Below are 10839 nucleotides of genomic sequence, written 5' to 3'. Positions count from 1 at the left end.
TGCCACATAGCACCCATTCACAGAGCTCAGTACAGAGGACAAAGATCAATAGGATGCAAATATCAAGTGTCATGTGTTGGGAAGGGGTAAACTCTGGACCTGTCAGTGTTAGCATCCTTGAATTATCGCTGCATCCATGGATAGTGAATGAACTAGGGCTACCAAAAGTTAATGCACCCGAAGAATTTGACCTTCATCTTATTATTAGGCCAAAATATTACCTCACCATGTACAAAGGAGTCACAAACTGGACTAGACAACTGCTATACGCATTGACACTGAGACACTGTAATGTTTAAACTGTTGATTCTTGTGGGATATTATTCCCCTCTTTGTTTCACACATACACACACACCTATTCAGAACTAAAAGCTACAGATTTATGAAATTGCTCCACAGCACATATGTTTTGCAAAATAAAGCGTAAGTTCGAGTGCTTGGCTATTGCCGTGAGACTGAAAGCAGACCACCCCTATAGAAATCAGTGTGGAGGCAGCCTGACAAAATCACACCATGACCTTGCTTTAGTGTCACTCWAAAGGGTCGGGGTAAAGCTGGACAATAAAACAGATCAAAACACTATTTTAAATAGTTGGTATYCTAATAAAAATAATGCCAAGATTTCACCAACTGGGTCTTGCCTTGGGAAGATACTCAATGATCTAAACAGGGAAGGTAGCAACCTCACAATCTTACTGGTGTCACAATTTAGCCAAAATGACATCATAACCTTGGAGAAAGTACATTATTATTCTTGGTAGCTGAAACATGCCCAAATATATTTGAGCCCTTTCATTAAACCAATACAGTCAATTACACAAAAGCTACTTTTTGGGAAGAATCCTGTATCTATTACTGGTCTTAAACCATACACRGATACAGATGTGAACGAATTCATGTTTTCTTGATTAAAAGTACTATTGAGGTTGTGTTCAATACAAGGTGAGATTTTGAAATATGAAAAACAATAAAATAATCTAAGTGGAAAAATAACGGGGAATACACAACAGAATGCAGGGAGAGTGAAAAACAAATGCAGAGTAAAGGTAAAAAGAGAAGCAGATATAGGGGATAAAATAYATTAAACAAAGTGTGTACCACATTCCTCTTTGAATCTGTCTTGGAGGATAATAGCTATTCCTATCTGTCTTGGAGGACAATAGGTATTCCAGCCTTTCCTAAAGTAAAAGAACAACTCAGCGGAAAACACAACAGAGAAACAGTCAGCAACAATTTTTCCCTCGGGGGACGATGCTTATAATCAGAAATCAAATCCAGATAATATAAAGGCAACAGGGACAAAAAAAGAACTACAGAAGAAATCACCTCCTTGAATAAAGGAGTTTTGGTGTAAAACGGCATCCTTGGGCTCTCGTTTTCCTAGGGGATACTTTCTTGTAGGACCATGAACAGATTTAAGYGTCAGCTGAACTTTGAAGGAGAGGTGCTCATTCCCATGCCTTTCTGCTATCGAGAGCCATACAAGTTCGTTGTCTCCCAGGTGCATGCTGCGTCTAATTGCCGAATGATTTAAAWGCTCTCATGTTCAAAGCTTCTCTGTCAGTCCTTGATGAGACTAGGCTGCTCCATCTAGCACCGTTTTGAGGCCATCGCTAGTTCATTTGGACTATCAGTGCTTCACATGGAGAATTTGTTGCTGTAAAACATCTGGARTTACTGAGCTAGCAGACAGCTAAAGTGATTCTTACCACAGCTTTCTGTATTTTTCCCAAGGACAATTGATAGTCAATAGTTCCAATTCACATTTCATAYTTGTATATTCTGCATTTTAACGGTGTGTTTAATTTGTCTTCCTTGCCCCATTTCAGAAGGAGGCTAAACTAGTCTAGAAATAGGCCAACTAAATGTTCAGATCCATAAGGGACATACATTGTTTTACYCATCTTGTTTCTTATGCCAAAAGTTCTAATTTAGGAAAGACAACTGTATTTGGGGTTAGCAAGCACCCTCACAAGCATATTGGGTGAATACTCTCTGCACTCTGCAGAATGAACTTGTTTATTGCAATAACATGTGTTCCTGTTTACATGCTCGTCCCATCCCTATGTATTTAGCTGCTTCTCCTGATAAACTTGTGTGTATAATGAAGCTGTACTCAGTATTCACTGTTTAAGTATGTTAACAGGTAGGTGGAACTGYGGAGACCTTACTCATATTGGTGGGCATTTACTTAGATCATCGCACCTGCTGAGAAAGTGCTTGCCAACACGTATTGTAGCTCCACAATTTAGCCTTACATAATCAGCTCCTGCCCGTATGTGGTTAGAGCCCTCCACAATGAAGTGTTTCCATTTCCCTGAAAAGGAGAGCTGCGTGTGGAATCAAGCAAAGCTGAAACTTTTACCCGTACAATTTTTTTTTCTGGCCAGGAAGCAGGTTGTATTTTACTTTATTTTTTTCTTTCTGTTTCATGTTATTTTGTTACAGTTTATGAGAATGCCGCAGGGAAATGGCATTTGCTGCTTCAACATTTTCATTTTGATAGTAAATGCAAAAAKTTCAATGAGGATTAATGTTCTGTTTAGTATCCTTTGCAAGAGAAATTTGAAAAATTTCTAACGAGATGTGTTCATTTGAGATTGGAAGGTGAAGGGGTTCCTGTTTACTATACTGCGAAAGACTAGGAGGATTTGTCCTTAAGGAAACAGCACTTCCCACATCAGTTAACACTCTATATAGTAAGGGAGGAAAACAGAATGGGTGTGCATGGTCACAGTGTCTTCTCCACTCATCCCCGCATGCCTGTTACCACATACTTGTGAGGATGCGAAGACACTGACTTCTRAATTACAGTAATTCCACCAGAATAGCAGAAGTCGCAGAATGACCTCAAGCTGATTTACATGAATGTGATCCCTCCCACTAACTCTGATAGGGTTTCGTACAGGATCCTTGTTAGAATGGGTTCCCATAGCATTGCTAACTTTTGGTATTGATTTGTAAGGGCAGACAGGRAGAGCACTACACTTATTTTTGATGAGTCAGTTATTTCATGATTATTCATGAACTAACGCATGCACAGAATACATTAAATGCACATTCTAAAAAGTTGTTTTCAATTGCTTCCAGTTGACTCAGGAGTTAAACTGGTACAGGACCTAACCAAGAGTGTGAACACACAAGAACGAATGCCAATTTGAGTATGGATTCAAGTAAATGATGACAACAAAAAATAGGCTAGAAAATCAAAGCCATGTAAACATAAAAAAAACAGAACTCATTCTGTCATGATGACCAGCTTTGGCAGATCCATGAGCTGGTTCACAGGCTGCCCACAGAATATAGGGATGGTTCAGGGTTTATGTCTATAACTTAAGACCGAGGAAAATGCAGTTGAATCTTCTGTTTGACCACCATCTTCCAACGTAGCTTGGGAAAAGCCATTGCTTCTCTTTGTGCTTTGGTTTTCTACTTGTAAAACAGACATAATAATACCTACTTTCTTACCACTTGGAAGTGTGGTGAGGTGTGGAACTGGTCTCCGATAACGAACYCGACTCACTACTGAAGCAGCATGAGGCTTAGGGAAAGCAGCACACTCATCTTCTCTCTATATTTCCAGTGACTCAAGCCTGCAAGGGCTTATTGAAACCTTTAAGCCCCTTCATGGCCCACTAAAGCCAATGTTGAATCCCTTTGCAAGACTGCAACAAGCCCTTTGTGTCAGAAATTTTCTGTAGAAAGACCAGCRTATATATATGCACAATGTTACCAGTGTTAACTGTTACTGAAGTTGTTATTGCCATATCTATCTATCTATGCATATATACGTACACATACACATACATATGCATATATATACATACATATATATACATTCATATTCATACACACACACATACATATATATATATGTACATATATATAGTTCTGAATTGTAGTTGAAGGTATAAATGCCTGTCATTAAGATGTGGGACCTTAGCTGCWTGAGGTACTCAGTTTACTCCCTGTTCCACCATGGAACCAGCCAGATGTTCCCAAAAATCCTWAATGCCAAGTTCTGCAGCTGTCTCCATATACTCACAAGGGCTGGATGAGGGCCTGCTTCCTCATCTGCTTTTATAATCCGTATTTAATGCAATGGGTATCTCATGCAGAAAACAGGAGTTAAGTGAGTGAGGGTGTTTTCCCTGCTCTGGAACCGACTTGCTATGTGAACTTCCATATCCCACTCTGCTCTGTRCCCAAGTGTAATTACTCAGACTTTTAAAGAGATTTCCATCAGATGTAATTGATGGATTGGGAGGATTTGTCCTGGAGGAAAAATTAGCTCCGCCCACACTAGCAAAAATCATATACAATGTTTCATCCTGCGATAAAAAAGGGCTCAGTACCACTAAAATATTGATACCACTAGTATTTTGTTGTTACTGAAATATATGGAGATAGGCTTTCACATAGCTATGTCAGAGAGGGGCAATTTTTTGTTTGCCTTTTGGTACATTGCATGTCCACTCAGAAGCACAATGAAGAATGAATAAATAAAAAYTATCCTAATATTAAAAGCTTTATTTATTAAACATATATATATTATATATATGCATTAAAGTTAAAAGCTTATTTAAAGGCAAATATGTTTATATCAACCAATTCTCTCAATTCTTTCCAGTAACAAAAATTTAGGATGAAGCACTTATTATCTGAGAAATCCGAGTGTAGGCCTTCCATCTCACAGTTACCATCAGTACTGCAAAATAAGARATCCTAAGAAGTACTTATAAACTAATGATGGCAGGGGGATATCCCACTGCAGTCAAGGAGAGCTCTGGCACTGCTTTTCATACACTCTGATTGGAAAGCCTTGGATCAAGAAAAGTGTCTTAACACAAAGCTCCAGCTTCACAGGAAGATGGAGAAGGGACAAACCTTTGAAGCAGAAACAGTCTGCTTGTTCCAGGTAGATCTTTGTGGAAGAAGTAAGACCATGCCAATCCTGAACCTCAGCGGGGAAGGGGGTGAAGAGCTCCCTCAAAGCCAATAAGAGCATATATAAACCACCCTTGGACTGAGACCTCCACTTGTGACATAAGGTGCTCTATTATTTTCTAAAATAATATTTTTATATTGGCAGAAAAAGTAGAGTGGAAGCAACAAGACAGCCTGGATTATTTAAGAATGAAGGGGGAACACTTATTAACATAATCTGAGTGCTGCTGAGCACGCACAACCTGAGTTCATCTAGGTAAAACTCCAACAGTCACAGATTTAAGATTTCTTTATGAATACTCAGTTCATCACAGACCATAAATCTCACCTAAGATCTATGCATGCCTTTCCATAACTTTCATTTGAAGAAATGCAGACAGGACTGTACAAACCACCAATTTTTCAAATTGCTAGAAGCTCAAAAGCACTGGGGCAACAAATCACAAAGATTATTTTTCAGAAACTTATGCTGAAACAAGCAGTTGTATTGGAGGCCAGGAAAGTGCACTAAAAAATGAGCATTCTAAGGATTTTTTTTTTAATTGAACGAAGGAAATGTTTAATTTAGAAAGTGCTTAAACATTTCAGCCTCTGCACGCAAATACTGGTACTTATACCTCCCTTTGCCATACAGAAATGTAATTCCCAAGCCTAGTAATAGTCAAAATAATTTTTTTTTGGAAAAAAGTCTCTATATTGTCAAATCAAATTGTTGCTGCTAAAGTTTAGGCTTAAAATATTGGCCAGCTCAAGTGCTTAAATTTTACAAAATTATCTATTGTTTTAGACTAGATACGACAGAGAACATACTAGTGAGGGAGAGCTGCTACCTTTTAGTGATGCTGAGATTTCAGCACAAACAAGTGCATTGACTAGAGCTGTAAACAGTCAGAATGAGGGAAATACCCACCCACGACAAGTGTTCGAGGACTAGAACAAGCAGGGTTGGCAGACAGACTCCAGTATGGGATTTGCCTGTGCTATGGAGTAAAATATTTTGCTTGCTACAGCACCAGCATGGGAGAAAGCTGTGAGAACCTGCTGACTTCAGGGGAAAGCCCCATTAAGAGGGCATGCTGGAATACTACATTTTTAAAAGGTCTCGTTCATACAGACTGGTCTGCCAACACTTCTCATGTCAAAGCAGAGAGGAGTAGAAGAAAGTTCTAAAGTTTCATCTTCTTCTCCATTTTAACCCAGTGGGACAGAAACAATGCAATGTGCTGATTTAATTTCCTCTCGTGAGGCCTCTCACCTGGATGCACTGAAGCAGTGAATAGCCTTGCTCCTGCAAGAATATTTATAGCGGGTTGCACTAGTCCAAGATGTGAATTGTTTTCATCTCAGCTTCTTCCTTTTTTTCTTCCTTTTTTTTTTTGGGGGGGTGGGGGTGTGGTTCCTGGAAGGCCTCAAAATGCATCCAGTTTTGTTCTTCTACAGAGAAAAACCATATATCTGTGAGGTAGTTCTGAAGGCTCTGGTGGTATATTGAAGGACGAAGAAAGAAAAGAAAGAAATTAGAACTGAGTCGTATTTTCTATAAGAATCACAAATATGTATAGGAAAGGGAAAGCAAAGAAGCTAACAAATAAGTGCTTGAATAACACCAGAAACAGAGATAGGGAAAGAGGTCTTGGGRTGGAGGAGTGAAAAACCTACTCAATAGCACTGAAGCATGATGGAAGCATGAAGGGTCAAATAACCTAAAGCTGGGGGRAAAAAAAGTTCTTATTACATTTTATGCTCAAAGCAGTTAAATATTGCTGTGGTTTATGGGACAGAGCAAGTGGTCACTGTACAATTCAGAAGTGTGGGGCTGAGGGAAGGCTACTAYCCTTTGGCCTAGATGCTCCAGGGCCTGGGCCATAAGTTTGAAGGAATCTGGAGTAAGTGGGTGTGCAGGACCGGCCCTTTGCTCTCACATGTGCTACTGGCTGTGGAAACCAATTTGCTTGTACTCGACTAGCTCAAGAGGCCCTATAACATCCAGGAAATAGGTCTGGCCTGATTTATGTATTTCTTTTGACATACTGGCAGCAACCTTGTACGATGACAGGGAAAAGCTACTGAGTTGAGGGCTGCGCTGACACTTGCTCGTTACTGCAGACATTACAGGTTTCACATATGCTAGTATGGTAAGCAGTTAACATATATTAGTTGAACGTGTACTTCAATGGCTCGGAGAATCAGAAGCAATCTTTACAGAGGCAACAGGCTCGGCTGTATCTGAATGCTGTGGCTAATTCAACTTATTATTCAGTTCTTCTGAAATAAGGAGCAGTGGTAGAGAGCTCATCAAGGTGTAATACGCCTTTGAGAGAGGGAGGCACTAGGGAAGAAAAATCCTGGAGCAACACAGAGAGAAAAAGAACAAGGTATACGAAGCAATGAGCTGAAGGTTAAAGCCCAGAACTGATTCCTGCTTTGGCTGCTGCCACATCGTGGGACTACGGGCAAGTCAATTCACCTGTCCGTCCCCCTTCCTACTCTCTTGTCTAGCTTGTCACCTCAAACTGCTAGCTACTCAGGTTAGAGACTATTTGTAGGATCTAACACTCCTGGGAGCTGGTTTTGTTGGAGAGTTGTTGCTGTTAATGCTCTACCAGCAAAAAGAGGTGCGAGCAATGAAGAAACAGAGTTACCAGTGAACAGACTGTGGGAAATTGGTGCAGAGGCACAGGCTGCTCAGAAGCAGCATGTAAAAATTGCAAAGAAGAGAATAACCTACTTATTTTAATATTGTGAAATAGTAGGAGTAAGGATTAGGAATGAAGAGGTACAGCCATTGTGTTCGACTGTGCCCTCATGCAGAGGAATCGGTAGAATGAGTTGGCACTCTTTTCGACTGCCACAAACTTTTGTGGAGTTCTCAAGAAACGGAAAGTGTTCCCAAAAGGGGCTGAGATGGGAACAGTAACTTCCTAAAAGGGTGGTCCTTGAAGAATGGCTATTCTGCATGGATCCTGTGGCTTTTTTCCCTTATCTGAAGTRGATATTCTGCAGCTTTAGTTCAGATAAAATGCCTCCTCCCTTCAGTGCTCGCACACAAATTGCTCTTAGCATTACCACGTTATACAAGTGCACTGGGGGGGGGAGGAATAGGCCCGCTAAAGCGTTGTCCTATTCCGGTGTTTTTTCACTTGAAGGATGCCACACTCCTCCCTGGACTGYGGGTAGGCACAAGCCACAGGAAAGAAAGCAGCAGAGGTGGGACAGGCTCCATGAGGCTGCATCTGYCTCACCCCCTTCCTTCCCCACACTTCTCCCCGGGCTGCGTGCAAAGCTTAGCGCAGATAAAGCATATGCTCCCAGAGTTGCCTTATGGCCTTCCTTCCCTGCTCACATGACAACCGTCACTTGTAGTCAGCCATGGTAGCAGCTCAAAGGGATCCGGGGCCCGCAGGCTGAGGCTGCAGCTGGCTAGTCCAGGCTCCCTTTTTATTATCTGAATGCACTGCAAACAGCCATGGAAGCACATGTCTCTCTCCGCCTGGAAGAACTACCACTGATCACCTCTGCTCCACAGACAGCAGGTAGCTTTGGCTGTGCGTGGAGCAAGGAGAGAAGCAGCTAAAAAGGTCCCGAAATCAGGGCACCTCAATGTTAGGGAGCTCCACAGCAGGCCCCACGGGAAGGGAAAAGAACCAACCCTGATTATCACTGTTATTATTTTTCCCGTTATTGTTAAATAACAACAAGAAGGGAGGTAACATTTTTCTCTTTTGACGGAGCACAGACATTTGTTTACTGGTGTTTTTTATGTTGTGCCATGGATTAATTAGAGGGGACATGCAGCTGGGAGGGAGATACTCCAATGTCAATTGAGCGCAAATCAGGCAGATCCAAATGAACTCAAAAAAATGTCACAAGGTTTTTGTACAACCTCTAAGCCCCAAATCCTGCTGCATGCGAATCTGAGCGGACTGCTTTATCTGTGCAGAACTGCATCGACTTCCACTGGGCTCTGGCTGTATGCAGAAGCCCCGGCAAGCAGACCAGAGTGCGGGGCTGAGGCATCACTCTTTGAAAAACAAACGCCAGTTGCACAAAAGTGCCAGCAAAGGGTCATCTAACAACCTAAGTTTCTGCAGAAACAGCTGCAAAGGCAACTTACGTGGAGTTTTAAAACTAGTAACGAGCAAGCAAATTCAAAACTTTTGGCACTTGCTGTCCCTCGAAAAGCTCCTCACAGACTCCTGCAAGCACCTTATAACTCTTGGTAACAGTGACTGACTGATGCCAGAAATATCTCCAAATGGGCATGCAGAGATTAATTTGCTTAAAATAATACAGAGAGAAATGGAAAAGAACACTATTTAGTATTCTCCTATCCTTCCCCTCTCCCCTTCAGTGCTTTTAGAAGGTCCTAGATTGATAGCCCCCCAAAATTACAGTCCTCTCTTTCCCTATGGAMACAGTAAACCAAAGGCAGTGGAAACTCAAGCCTTTTATTTTCTGACCGTACCAGTGCACCTCAGCTTACTCATCTCACTTAAAAGGTGACAAAATGCTTCTGCTTCTCCAGGCCTATTAGGTGGCTGCCTTGCAACTCATGAAGCCATTTGTAACTGCACAAAGCAGGGCACAAAACATGATTTTTCTAACTAGTAGCACTGTATATCCATTTTGTATAGCTGTAAACAACTACATTACATGCAAGGTGTCCCTAGCTTGACTGCTTTGCTGAAATGGCTAGTAAGGGCATCAATTGTAATACAGAATCCTGTCAAAAAGAAAGTGAAGCATCCTTTAACATGAAATCCACGTATACTACTGAACATCCACATCAACTGTATCGTTCAGTAATTACTTGCTTTGATGGGATTTTAGCTGGCAATGGAGAGGTGTGAAAGGCGCCATAGTATACGATTAGCAGGAGTAAAGGAATCCAAGAAACAAGGGACTGGCACTGAGAGGTAAGCAGCTGTAGCAAAGAAGTTAAACAATTTGGCTCAGGCCTGTTAGCCTTCCTGGCAACTGCACCACTTACACATACTGCAAAGGAAAACAGGGTGCTTACCTACAACTGCAAAGCACTTCACGGTCTACAAATGATAGGAACAACTTCGGTCTAAGAATTAGGCCCACGTTTCCAAATGTGATTAATGACTGTGTGTGCTTTCACTTGTTCGATGTCCCCACCTGGGACACCTGATATGCACCTGACTTCTAGAGGATGGTCACCTCTTTACTTTCTGAACACTGAAAACGAAAAGATTAGGTAGAACACACTCATTTCAAAATATACTTAAGCTAGTATATTTATAGTATGTCGTATGTATAGTCAGTGCCTGACTAATCCACCTGTGACCCTTGCCTACAACAGCAAGATAGCAATGTTTCCATCCCTCTAGAATATTTTTTCTCACATCCCCTCTGCCCTCCTCTCCCCCCAAAAGCACAGGTCARTTTAGAAAGACTTTTCTCAGAAGCATGGGCATAATTTATCTTTTTAAAATTAGCTTGTATTTTATTCAAACGTAAAAATATTTTTCCACGTGATTAAGCTGTAAAGCAAAAAATAAAGAATGCGTAAGAGTAGCCGAGYAGTGGGGCGATGCTGAAATCGGTCATAATGTAGCGGAGAAAGGCTCAGGGCAGTGAACAAACTTCCACGGGATCCTTGGGCTGCTGGATATGCAAAAAAGCACAAGCACACGCTTGYAGAAAGAAGCGAGCACACTTCAGTTGGTATTAGTGCTGCTGCTGTGGTTGTTGTTATTAATTTGGGGCCTTTTCTAATACGGCGGCGCACCCACAAGTTGCCGGCCCCACGCTGCCGGTGCGCTGCCCGCCCCGACACGCTGGTGCTGGGCGATTTCAGCGCGCGGCGGGCGCCGACGTCCGCGCGGCGCGGCGCAGCGTCCTGCCGCGTTTCCCCGCCGCCTCGGC

Source organism: Rhea americana, unplaced genomic scaffold (assembly GCF_003343005.1).
Source record: "Rhea americana isolate MKP2758 unplaced genomic scaffold, rheAme1 scaffold_118, whole genome shotgun sequence".
Lineage (NCBI taxonomy): Eukaryota > Metazoa > Chordata > Aves > Rheiformes > Rheidae > Rhea > Rhea americana.
The sequence above is the reverse complement of the archived record's forward strand: the minus strand, read 5'-3'. Positions refer to the sequence as shown.